The sequence below is a fragment of the Cupressus sempervirens genome, chromosome 9 (assembly GCF_028749045.1).
Source record: "Cupressus sempervirens isolate cs-2001-9-10 chromosome 9, ASM2874904v1, whole genome shotgun sequence".
Lineage (NCBI taxonomy): Eukaryota > Viridiplantae > Streptophyta > Pinopsida > Cupressales > Cupressaceae > Cupressus > Cupressus sempervirens.
Window position 1 is genome coordinate 195,316,068 of NC_143126.1, and position 13,403 is coordinate 195,329,470.

Consider the following 13,403-nt stretch of genomic DNA (forward strand, 5'->3'; position numbering starts at 1 on the left):
ATTCTCTATAATTTCATATGCATATATTTTCTCCATACCATTCTAATGTCTATTTGAACTCAGCCTTTCCTAACATAATTCCTTCATATACAAGATTAACATTCAACATTCTCAATCCATCATACAAAATATAAGATAACTCAATACCTCTTTCCTTTCTTTCTTCAATACATCCCAAGGTTTGAGAGTAAATAATATAGTCTCACACAACCAACAATTCTCCCTTACATATCCATTTTTTTTTTTTTTTCTTTTTATACATCCATCACAATAATATGCATGAACAAAAAAAGTGGTTGAATTGTCTATAACAAGTTTCACACAATGAGAAGACCATTTAACATACATTACGCAAATTTTCCAAAGGACATGGGAGCAATGCAAGGAAATTCTCATAATCTCTTTTTTTTTTGTATTATTCATCCTGGTTCAAAGGCTCCACTCGGGAAAGAACCAGTAAGAAAACCCGAGGTCATTGCCCAATACTTCCAAGTTTCCAATCCATTTTACATCATTTTACAACTCACATAAATCTCTACAAACTTCCAACATGTGCTATCTTCCAAATAACTTCAAAATTACAATAAAGGATAATGGGGAAGACAAAACTAAAATAAGGTGGATAATCACAACAACATCAAATCAAACGTACACTCCAAACCCGGTTTGCACAATAGATCTATACATGGAATCAAAACAAGGGGGGAGGTGGATTTTCCCAATGGGAGAAGTCAATCACCATTCCATTACATGGCCCTTTCGGGGCTTGAATTTTAAGAATTTTCATTCTATATAAGGCCCTTTCGGGGCTCCAATCACAAGGATACTCATTTTCTCTTCATACACATGATTTCACAACATCAATAAGGAAGGTGATGACAAGTAGGGGCCCATACACCCTACCCTTTTTTCCTTCCTCTCACCATGAAAGGAGACTCTCACCAATGAGGTCCAACTAAAGCCCTACCCCCATACATGGCCACTTCTTCCCTATCCAAGGGTGAGTGATGACATCACAATCCCCATGAAAACTCAAAGAACAAGGTCTCAACAAAGCAAGGAATGAAATCCAAAACAAGGTAAAATTCCCTCCAATATCCTCCCAATACACACAACATAAAAAGACAAGAACCTTCACAATACTATAAACAAGATTCACACATGATCTAAAAAAAAAAGAAAGCTAAGCCCATGAGAGAGAAATTCCTACCTCCACAAGTGTTATGGCAACAATGGAAGTTTTTGAGAAGAGCTTCTTTCCTTTCTCTTTCCTTCAATCTTCAAGCTTGCTCTCTAAAACTAGAGATTGGGTAACAACCCTCCACTACTTCCCAAGTGCCTCTAAATAAGAATCTACTTAACTAGGCTTAGGGTAACCCCTTGGTGGAGTCAAGGTCACCATCCTATGAAGTGACAACCAATTTTCGAATTCAAGCAAAGATGGAGTGTTTGAGTGACCATAAAGGTCAACCAAGGAGACTTGGGGAGTGGAAAACACTCCCAACCCAAACCCTTACCCCTAGGGTACTTAATTTTGAAGTTTTAAGACTTAAGGATTTAATAAGGACAATAAAACTAGGGAAAACAAACTACCAAAAAAACATACACCTTAAAGATGGACTAGGTAAAAAAAGAATATAGCACAAAATAAACATGGGGTCCAGCTTTTGTCTTCCCATTGGATTTCCTGGCTAAATTTCCTGCACACTCATTGCACACGTCAGTAATTCGAGAAGCACATGTACATATATATATAAAAATATGCTTCAACAATTTTCATGAAATTTAAAACATCCATTCTTCTATGACCTATTCATTCATCTCATTCTACTCATTAAAATTAGAGATTCAAAGTGTTAGTTTGCATTCATTCATTTTTTTTTTTCAGCATATACGTTATAAAACATTAAACTACAGAAATCAAATATCTGAAATAAAGCATCATACATCATAATCAGCAAAATAATGTTCAGTGCCACAAATAATGCTCTGACATATCGAGCCATAAAAAAAAATATAGAGTATCATCGAGGCTAGGATGGGTCGAGGCGAGGCCTCACATCCTCCCCCACTAGGCATGAACTTCCTCCTGGAGTTCATCAAAAAGGTATGGGTACTGAGATCGCATCTGCGTCGTATCCTCCCATGTGGCCGTGACCTCATCGTAGCAATCCCACTGGACCCTAACCTGGTCCAGCTCTCGACCTCGAAGTGCGAGGGTCCGTCGGGCAATAATACGGATGGGCTCCAGCGCTAACTGGCCGTCCGATTCCACCTGCAAAGCATCCCAATCTATAATATGAGACTCATCATAGATATATCTTCTAAGTACTGAAATGTGAAACACATCGTGGATGCGTGACAGGCTAGGTGGCAAAGCTAGACGGTAGGCAACTGGTCCTATCCTCTCTAGGATCTCGAATGGCCCAACGAAACGGGGTGCCAACTTAGAGCCCTTTCTGAATCGAATCGGACTCTTGTGTGGCTGCACCCTCAAGAAAACTCTATCCCCAACCTGATACTCCCGATCCATCCTATTTGCATTAGCATACTTCTTCTGTCGATCCTGTGCCTCTTTCAGGCGTTGCCTAATCAGAATCACCTGCTGCTCCATATCTCTGACTAACTGAGGTCCAATGGAAACTCGATCCTCGATCCTGTCCCAACTCAAAGGCGTCCTGCAAGGTCTCCCATACAGGGCCTCATAAGGCGGCATACCTATGGAGGAATGGTGCCCATTGTTATAGGCAAACTCAACTAGGTGGAGGTATTCCTCCCACTTGACCTGATGATCCATCACGTACATACGCAACATGTCCTCCAACACTTGATTCACACGCTCAGTCTGCCCATCAGTCTGAGGGTGGTACGCTGTACTGAAATTGAGCCTAGTGCCCAAAGCTGACTGCAACTCTCTCCAAAAAGATGAGGTGAATAGTGAGTCCCTATCAGAGATAATCTTACGGGGAATGCCATGAAGTCTGACAGTGTCTCGCAAAAACACCTGAGCTATGTCTCGGGCTGTGTACGTAGTACGCACAGGTGAGAAGTGAGCAACCTTGGTCAATGTGTCTACTGTCACCATAATGGCATCATGACGACGAGAAGACAAAGGAAGACCAACAATAAAGTCCATCGATATAACATCCCACTTCCACTCTGGAATCTCATGAGGCTGAAGGAGCCCACCGGGATGACGATGTTTTGCCTTCACCCTTTGACACTCGAGGCATCTCGCCACTATGTCGGCAATCTGTGCTCTCATGCCTGGCCAATGATACAACTATCTCAAATCTGCATGCAACTTCTTAACACCAGGGTGTGCCGCATAAGGTGCTCTGTGAGCCTCAAGTATGATGAGCTCGCGCAAACCCCCGATGGAAGGTACATACACACGTCCTCTATGACGCAAGAGTCCATCGGACTCCAAGGAATACTCTGAATACTTCCCCTCCAAGGGTCTCTGAGAATGCACAACCTGACTAACCTTTGTAAAAAGCTCATCTGCTGGCAAGTGCTGTAAAATCTGCTCTCTCAAATCGGTGCTCGTAGTCATAGATGAGAGCTCATGGCGCCTTCTACTTAAGGCATCTGCAACTACATTCTCCTTTCCCTTGATGTAATGTACATCAAAATCGTACTCGCAAAGGAACTCCATCCACCTTCTCTGTCTAGCATTCAGGTTTGGCTGCGTGAATAGGTACTGCAAGCTCTGATGGTCGGAATGAAGTTCAAATCTGTGACCTAGTAGGAAGTGTCGCCACTTCACTAATGCATGAACCACAGCTGCAAGCTCTAGGTCATGAGTAGGGTAGTTGAGTTCATGAGTCTTCAACTTCCTAGACTCGAAGGAAATAGGCCGACCATCCTGCATAAGCACTGCCCCAATGCCATCCAAAGATGCATCAGTGCACACCACAAAGTCCGCCAATGGGTCTGGTACTGCAAGAATAGGTGCACTCGTGAGGGCTCTCTTGAGCTCTAGAAAAGCTCTCTCACACTTCTCTGTCCATTCAAACTTCTTTCCTTTCCTCTGCAGCGATGTAATGGGGTGTGCCAATCTAGAAAATCCTGCAATGAAGCGTCGATAATAGCCTGCTAATCCCATAAAGCTCCTCACCTCAGTGACACTAGCGGGTGCAGGCCAATCCATGATGGCTCTAATCTTTGATGGTTCTACTGAGATACCCTCGCCTGATATGATATGGCCCAAATAATGGATCTCTGATCTGAAGAATGCACACTTCGATAAGCTACCAAACAACTGATTCTCTCTCAGCTTCTGCAACACCTGCCTCAGGTGTTCCTCGTGCTCCTCCTCATCATGAGAATATATCAGGATGTCATCCAGGAACATAACTACGAACTTATCCAAGAAGGTACGAAATACTCCATTCATGAGGCTCATGAATACAGCTGGAGCATTTGTGAGACCGAATGGCACCACTGTGAACTCATAGTGTCCATACCTAGTACGGAAAGCGGTCTTAGGGATATCACTCCCCACAATCCTCAACTGGTGGTAACCTGACTTAAGATCAATTTTTGAAAATACACGAGCACCCTGCAACTGATCAAATAGGTCATCAATTCTGGGAAGGGGATATCGGTTCTTGATGGTTACTTTGTTCAATTGCCGATAATCAATGCATAACCTAAGTGATCCATCCTTCTTCTTAACGAAGATCACTGGTGCACCCCAAGGTGACACACTAGGTCGAATATGCCCCTTCTCTAGGAGTTCCTCCAACTGAACCTTTAGTTCACTAAGCTCATGTGTAGTCATCCTGTATGGTGCTCTCGATACTGGTTCCGCGCCTGGCACAAGATCAATATGAAAGTCTACTGCCCTAGGTGGGGGTCTACCAGGGAGCTTTGAAGGAAAAACATCTGCAAACTCCTGCAATATAGGAAAGTCATCAAGGGATGGTTCCCCTTCTGAGCCTTCCTCTCTGTCACTAATGGTGATTGCAAACAGCTGACACCCCTTTCGCATGCACCGCCTAAGCTGCATAGCGGATATCATACGAAGGGATATGGGTCTCTTAACCCCAAGAATCACTCTACTGATACCATCATCATCCACACATTCCACTGTCTTCTGTCGACAATCCATCTTGGCGCTGTGGGAATAAAGCCAATCTATGCCAAGAACAACATCATAAGAACCTAGTGGGGTAATGCGTAGATCAGACACCGTGAATGTGGCTCCCATCTGAATCGGGCAACTATGCACCATGGAACTAACTGACACTCTAGCTCCTGAGGCTAACTCTACCTCCCAACCGACATCTTGTCTAACTGCCACTAGCCCGCAACGCTCCACAGCAAAAGGAGATATAAAGGAGTCAGTAGCTCCTGAATCAAATAAAACTGTAACCATGCTACCCTGAATGATACCTGCAGCCTCAATGACTGTAGCCTGATGCTCGGCCTGGCGGTTGTCAACCGCTGCGAATACTCTGTGTGATCTGCCTGCATCACCAACTGTCGGCTCTGAAAATGCCCCTCCCTGACCACTAGATGGTTGTCCCTGTGGACACTCTCTAGCTATGTGACCCATGCCACCACAAGTGTAGCATGGTCCCCGTGCATAAGGCCGTGCACCCTGTGAACCAGTCTGTTGTGGCCCTCCTGACCTGCTAGACCCACTGAAACCACCCCTAGAAGACTGCTGAGACTTCGCTGGCTGAGACTGTGGGGCCTGTACTTTCTGATCCTGCTTCGGACCCTGTGAGTACCACTGCTTGGGCTTGGAGCCCTGATAACCCTGTGAGGGTTTTTGGTGCTGCTGCTGCTGAAGTTTCTGTTGCTGAGACTGTTGGCCCTTAGAGGACCCTGCTGAGTAGTTCTGATTCCCCTTCCAAGGGGGTTTCTGCTGGGTAGAGTTTCGGTTCTGAGACCGATCTCGTGACTCCTGTCTACCCCGAGTATCCTCTGCAACCAAGGCCATCTCAACTACCTGTCTGAAAGTAGTAGGAAAAGCCATGCACACTGGACCCTGAAGAGAGAAATTTAGGCCCATGATAAATCTATGCACACGCTGTTTCTCGTCCTTCATGTACTCGACATAAGGAAGGAGCTCGAGAAACCTGCTCTCATACTGAGCTACAGTGAGACCTCTCTGATGGAGAGAATGAAACTCCTCTATCTGCTTCTGCCTGAAATGCTCAGACAGGAATCTCTCTCTGAATCTCTCCAAAAAAGTCTCCCATGTGAGGGTATCCATGCTCATCCCTCCGATCGTCTCCTCCTGATGCCACCAATTGGAGGCATCTCCTCTCAACTGATGGACTGCAACACGTGCCATCAGATTACTCCCATAGGGACGTAATCCAAAACACCGCTGGAGGCTCTGCAACCAAGCCTCTGCCACTGTCCCCTCTGTGGAACCGGCAAAAAGTGGGGGTCCAAGACGTATCAGCTCTCTGATGTCATCCCCTATGTGTCTAGGAGGTCTCTCGGGTGGTGGTACTCTCTGATGAATGGATTCCCCCTCGTGCTCACCTTGTCCCTCATCCTGCCTCGGTGGGGGACTCCTACTCCTCTCTCTACCACCAGGATCCTGTGCTTCCCTTTCGGGAACCTGCTGAACTGGCTCTGCTACAGGTGGGGGTAGTCTCTGCTGAACTACACCAATCAGTGTCTGAAGGGCATCCAAAATGTCCTGATTCGGGTTCTGAGGTGGTGGTGGTGGTGGTGGAGGTGGTGGTCCATCCTCCTGTCTGACTCCACTACCTCTCGCCCTACGACCTCTACCTCGGCGGTTGTTCCGTGTAACAGGAGGCATCCTACACAATGAAAGTTTTTAATTAATTTCAGAAGCATAGTGGTTAAGGTTCCTAGTGTTGAAACTAGGCTCTGATACCAAAATGTCATGCCCAAAAATTATGGCCAAAAAAACACACCAAATTTTTTTTTTTTAAAAATATTTTTTATTTAAATGTATTTATTTAAACTTAAGTGCACTAAGTTGATACAGTAAGTTCACATGAAACAAGGATGCCAAGAAGGCGGTTACACGAACTCTTAACAATCAATTGATTCAGTTAACAGCTACTCTAACTTAATTAGAAGACCCAATTAATTGATAGATTTAATAAATCCCTTTAAAAGATTTACACTCTAAGAACATTAGTAAATTCCTTAAATACAATTTATTTCAATTTTTACATATGAATTTGTCGTCAACTTCGACAAGGAGTAAAACTAAAATTATCATTCATTTTATGAGTTAATCTGGATTGCATGACCCTCCAATAGACATAGATCAATTTTAAACTATAAAATTCTAATGTTTAAGACTTATAAATTTAAACCACATTTTACTAATCCCGAAAATAAAACTTCCCATTAAGAACTGCTAATCGACTAATTAAACTTAATTAAGTTATCCTTAACTACATTAAATAATAACTATATTGCATTCACAGAATTTAATAATTAACGTTACAAATTAACAATTAGTAAATAAACAGATAAAACTATTTTAGAACGATTCTTTAATTAATAATATTCATTAATTATTAAATTCGCTAAGCTAAAATTATTAAATTTATAAGTTGTTAATGAACTTCATTAATACACATTATAATTTAAACTGATAATTAAATATATAAAAAAAAACTACTACCAACTAATTTCAACTAAACTATATAAACGAAAATTTAATTTTAACTAAACTATATAAATGAAAATTTAATTTTAACTAAACTATAAAAAAAATTTTAAAAAAAAATTAAAAAAAATTTAAAACACCGCCCCACGCATATATATGCGTGGGGAATCCCACGCAATATATGTGTGGGCCTCACGCATACACATGCGTGGGGATCCCGCAAATTTAAATGCGTGGTCCTCACGCATGTGTATGCGTGGGGTCAACCACGCATACAGTACAGGGGCCGCCGGGTACGAGCCGCAAGCTCTGCCCGAAAATTCAAAAGAAATTTTTTTTTTTTATAATTTTTTTTTGTTGATGGGTTGTATTAATTAAGGTAGGTCACCCACCCTTTGAAGACTTATAATAGGAGGGTGATTTACTATAATTTATTGACTGTAATAGAGGGGTCTCCCCTTTTTTTTGCCCATACATTTTCCAGCAAGTTTGAGCACCTACAGGCCTCTAATTTTTTTTTGGAGTTTAAGTCTTTATCAAATTTCTCCATTGATCTTGAGACATGGGTGTCAATAGATTGATGAGTCTATACATTGCATAATACATCTTGAACGCAACCGTAATTTAATCAAATGATATGCTTATAACATTTTTTTTTAAAACTTACTTTAGTTTCTCTTCCTTTGTTGTTGGATCAATACAATTCTATTTTCTTTCACATACAAATGCAACAACTGCATATGAATCCAATTTTATACATAATGCAACTAATTACTCTATGGGAATGGAAAATAGAAAGATCACAATGGATGTTTAAATTCTCTATAATTTCATATGCATATATTTTCTCCATACCATTCTAATGTCTATTTGAACTCAGCCTTTCCTAACATAATTCCTTCATATACAAGATTAACATTCAACATTCTCAATCCATCATACAAGATATAAGATAACTCAATACCTCTTTCCTTTCTTTCTTCAATACATCCCAAGGTTTGAGAGTAAATAATATAGTCTCACACAACCAACAATTCTCCCTTACATATCCATTTTTTTTTTTTTTTTTTTCTTTTTATACATCCATCACAATAATATGCATGAACAAAAAAAGTGGTTGAATTGTCTATAACAAGTTTCACACAATGAGAAGACCATTTAACATACATTACGCAAATTTTCCAAAGGACATGGGAGCAATGCAAGGAAATTCTCATAATCTCTTTTTTTTTTGTATTATTCATCTTGGTTCAAAGGCTCCACTCGGGAAAGAACCAGTAAGAAAACCCGAGGTCATTGCCCAATACTTCCAAGTTTCCAATCCATTTTACATCATTTTACAACTCACATAAATCTCTACAAACTTCCAACATGTGCTATCTTCCAAATAACTTCAAAATTACAATAAAGGATAATGGGGAAGACAAAACTAAAATAAGGTGGATAATCACAACAACATCAAATCAAACGTACACTCCAAACCCGGTTTGCACAATAGATCTATACATGGAATCAAAACAAGGGGGGAGGTGGATTTTCCCAATGGGAGAAGTCAATCACCATTCCATTACATGGCCCTTTCGGGGCTTGAATTTTAAGAATTTTCATTCTATATAAGGCCCTTTCGGGGCTCCAATCACAAGGATACTCATTTTCTCTTCATACACATGATTTCACAACATCAATAAGGAAGGTGATGACAAGTAGGGGCCCATACACCCTACCCTTTTTTCCTTCCTCTCACCATGAAAGGAGACTCTCACCAATGAGGTCCAACTAAAGCCCTACCCCCATACATGGCCACTTCTTCCCTATCCAAGGGTGAGTGATGACATCACAATCCCCATGAAAACTCAAAGAACAAGGTCTCAACAAAGCAAGGAATGAAATCCAAAACAAGGTAAAATTCCCTCCAATATCCTCCCAATACACACAACATAAAAAGACAAGAACCTTCACAATACTATAAACAAGATTCACACATGATCTAAAAAAAAAAGAAAGCTAAGCCCATGAGAGAGAAATTCCTACCTCCACAAGTGTTATGGCAACAATGGAAGTTTTTGAGAAGAGCTTCTTTCCTTTCTCTTTCCTTCAATCTTCAAGCTTGCTCTCTAAAACTAGAGATTGGGTAACAACCCTCCACTACTTCCCAAGTGCCTCTAAATAAGAATCTACTTAACTAGGCTTAGGGTAACCCCTTGGTGGAGTCAAGGTCACCATCCTATGAAGTGACAACCAATTTTCGAATTCAAGCAAAGATGGAGTGTTTGAGTGACCATAAAGGTCAACCAAGGAGACTTGGGGAGTGGAAAACACTCCCAACCCAAACCCTTACCCCTAGGGTACTTAATTTTGAAGTTTTAAGACTTAAGGATTTAATAAGGACAATAAAACTAGGGAAAACAAACTACCAAAAAAACATACACCTTAAAGATGGACTAGGTAAAAAAAGAATATAGCACAAAATAAACATGGGGTCCAACTTTTGTCTTCCCATTGGATTTCCTGGCTAAATTTCCTGCACACTCATTGCACACGTCAGTAATTCGAGAAGCACATGTACATATATATATAAAAATACGCTTCAACAATTTTCATGAAATTTAAAACATCCATTCTTCTATGACCTATTCATTCATCTCATTCTACTCATTAAAATTAGAGATTCAAAGTGTTAGTTTGCATTCATTCATTTTTATTTTTTCAGCATATACGTTATAAAACATTAAACTACAGAAATCAAATATCTGAAATAAAGCATCATACATCATAATCAGCAAAATAATGTTCAGTGCCACAAATAATGCTCTGACATATCGAGCCATAAAAAAAAATATAGAGTATCATCGAGGCTAGGATGGGTCGAGGCGAGGCCTCACAGATTGTGAGGTGGAAAAACAAAATATTCCAAAGTTCTTAGCAGTTGACATCTTCTAAAGAAATTTAGAAAAAGATTGAAAAATTAGAAGACTGTATAGAGATATGTAAATAAAAGGGACCTATGTACCAGGAGGCTTTCACAAGTTCTTTAGAGTTGTGGTGTTGGATGGCCTTGTGTCATTTTAAAGTCTCATTGTGCCTCTGCAGTTTCCTCTAAATTTTACAATTTTCATGTATTAATGTACAGATTGCAAACCAATTCACAGAAGAGAGTTATAAAATTATACGATCGATTTTGGAAAAAAGTAATGGAAAGATAGTAATGCCTGAAAACTATACAAAAATCTACTAAATCTCTCCAAATCATATATTTACATACAGGTTGTTAATTGTCACAATCTCATCATATCGACATATCTGAAAAGAATATTTTTTTAGATTCTTTCCATTATAAAAGTAAATAGGAGAAGTCAAAAGTTTATATTCAAGTGCCATGCATTTGATCAGAAACCACTTATTTGCTTCCAAAAACCATTTTTGTGGAGAAGCCTATGGGCTAAATACTAAGTCAATGAAGTTATGAATGTTAGCACCCGTACAACATTTAATCTTGCACCTTCCCATGCAAATAGTTATTTAATCAATGTTCTTTATTTTCTTACCAGCTACAAAATACATATGAAGTAATGAAAATTAATGCTCTTCGTTGGCACACTTCTTTTGCTTACCACTTACCGACGATCTTTAACCATAACCATTTATTGATAACAAATTTCCAGCGTGAGACAAATTTCGACTGGAGGCAACTCTAGAAGGAAAGCCTATCGGCTGATAAAACACATCCCACCATTTAAGGCTATAAAGGAGCATGGAATATTTCTTTTTCGAAAATAAAACTACTCATGAACTTTAAATAAACCAAGACTCATATTTTAGTTACACCTAAAAAGGTGACACAAAGCATGGGATGGGTGAGGATGAAGTGAATAAAATAAAGAAAAGTACCAATTTACCTTGGGTGGCATGGTTAAGTAATTCTTTTGATAAGTTATTAAATTGAATATATAGTATTAAGAATATTTTGTAATGAAAAAATATTTAAAATTAATAAATATTAATATTTAACAGATAAATATTATTTAATATTTGGTTGTCATTATAGTTTTGTTGGGCAACAGAGGGTGTTGAGTGATAGGTAGTGGGTGTTGAGAAAACTCAGCACGCTAAGGAGCCGAGTGAGCGCGACAATAAGGAGCTCCGCACAATAGATGCCGAGTGAACTTGACACCGTGGATGTTGAGTGAACTCGGTCACCAAAGGAAGGTGGAGCTCAATAGGCTCAACACACAACCAACACAAGTATTGAGTGGACTCAGTCTAAAAATGAACCGAGTGAGCTTGGTAGGCACAGGGTGGAAGCTCGATGTGCACAAGTGTAACTCGACAGACTCAATGCTAGCAAGTGTTGATCGAGTTACCAAGAGAAGAGCTCAGTTAAAGTGTGAACCAAGCAAGTTAACAACAAATAAACTAATTGAAAGTTTCCATCATTAAAACATAGAGAAAGATAATAGAGAACTTGCAACCCTAATCTTCTTAGATACTAAGCACCATGCAATAACAAATAGAAAGGAGAGAACAAAGAGTAGTATGCCTAACTGCTTGCTTTCTATTCAACTAAGTTAAACTATTACATAATTAGGGAGCATTCAACTTCAACCAAATAAATAAAAAGTACTTCAACTAATAAAACTAATCTTAAACTTACAAGACTAAGAGTTGCATATAATAATGCCTGGAGCAATCACTGATTCACAAGACAAAAAAAAAAACTCACAGAGAACATAGAGAACAAAGATTGTGTTGTTGTGTAATAACCCCAACCAATTATAAGTTCATCAAACACCAAATTCTTCTCTAATTTAGTTGTTTGACATTTCGTCAAACACTTTGCAACCAAGCTTTGTTACCAATGTAATATCCCTGCCCAAACTAACTAATTTTAGTTTAAAGAATATTGTCAAACACTTGTATGTTGCCTTTCTCATTTCTGATTTTTTGTGTTTTAGATTGTTTGATATAGTTTGAATGATGCTAAGAAATTTAGAATGTTCACAAATGATATTACAATACCTCTTACAATGAACTAATATGCAAGTGCAGTTCTTTTTGGAATTTTCAATGCATATACATGGAAACTAAATATGGAATGCATACCTACAACCAACTAACATTTTGACAAACAATTGACATACAACTATTATGCTGATCATATATGCTATTAGATAGACATTTTGTCAAACAAATGGTATGGTACATATATCTCCTTTATTGAATTCATTCCCATGTATAATGTTGCTATGAATTTGCCAATACAAATGGGCTTACAATAATGACTACAATAATGCCAAATGTGATTATGAATTATCACTTACAACAACAAAATTATATGCCTAAGATTGCAATGTTAACTACTAATAGTTGCAGGAGGAACCTAATAATAGTGATGTCCATGGATGGAGATGAAAGTTGCAATCAAAATCAAGCATAAATATTATAGTGTGGGTACTATAGGCAACACTATTCATGTGCACTATAGTAGCAAAGAAAAAAATGATTACTGATGGTTGCCAAGGATGAATCTTCAAGTCTACGCTTGTTAATCCTTCAATATTCTTCAAACCCTTCAGTTATTCCTTAACTTTAAGCACAAATAGAAGTCTAGAATAAAGCTCTCTTGAATCCCAATTTGAATGGATATTTTACCACCTCAAATGGTTGCAACACTGAAGAATTGATGCTCTCCAATGGCTAACTGAAATTAGAAACCCTTAGTTTCTTCTCTCAAGTTCATATCAAATGCAATTGACAACAAGGCCTCTGATTGAGCTTTAGTCCCTGC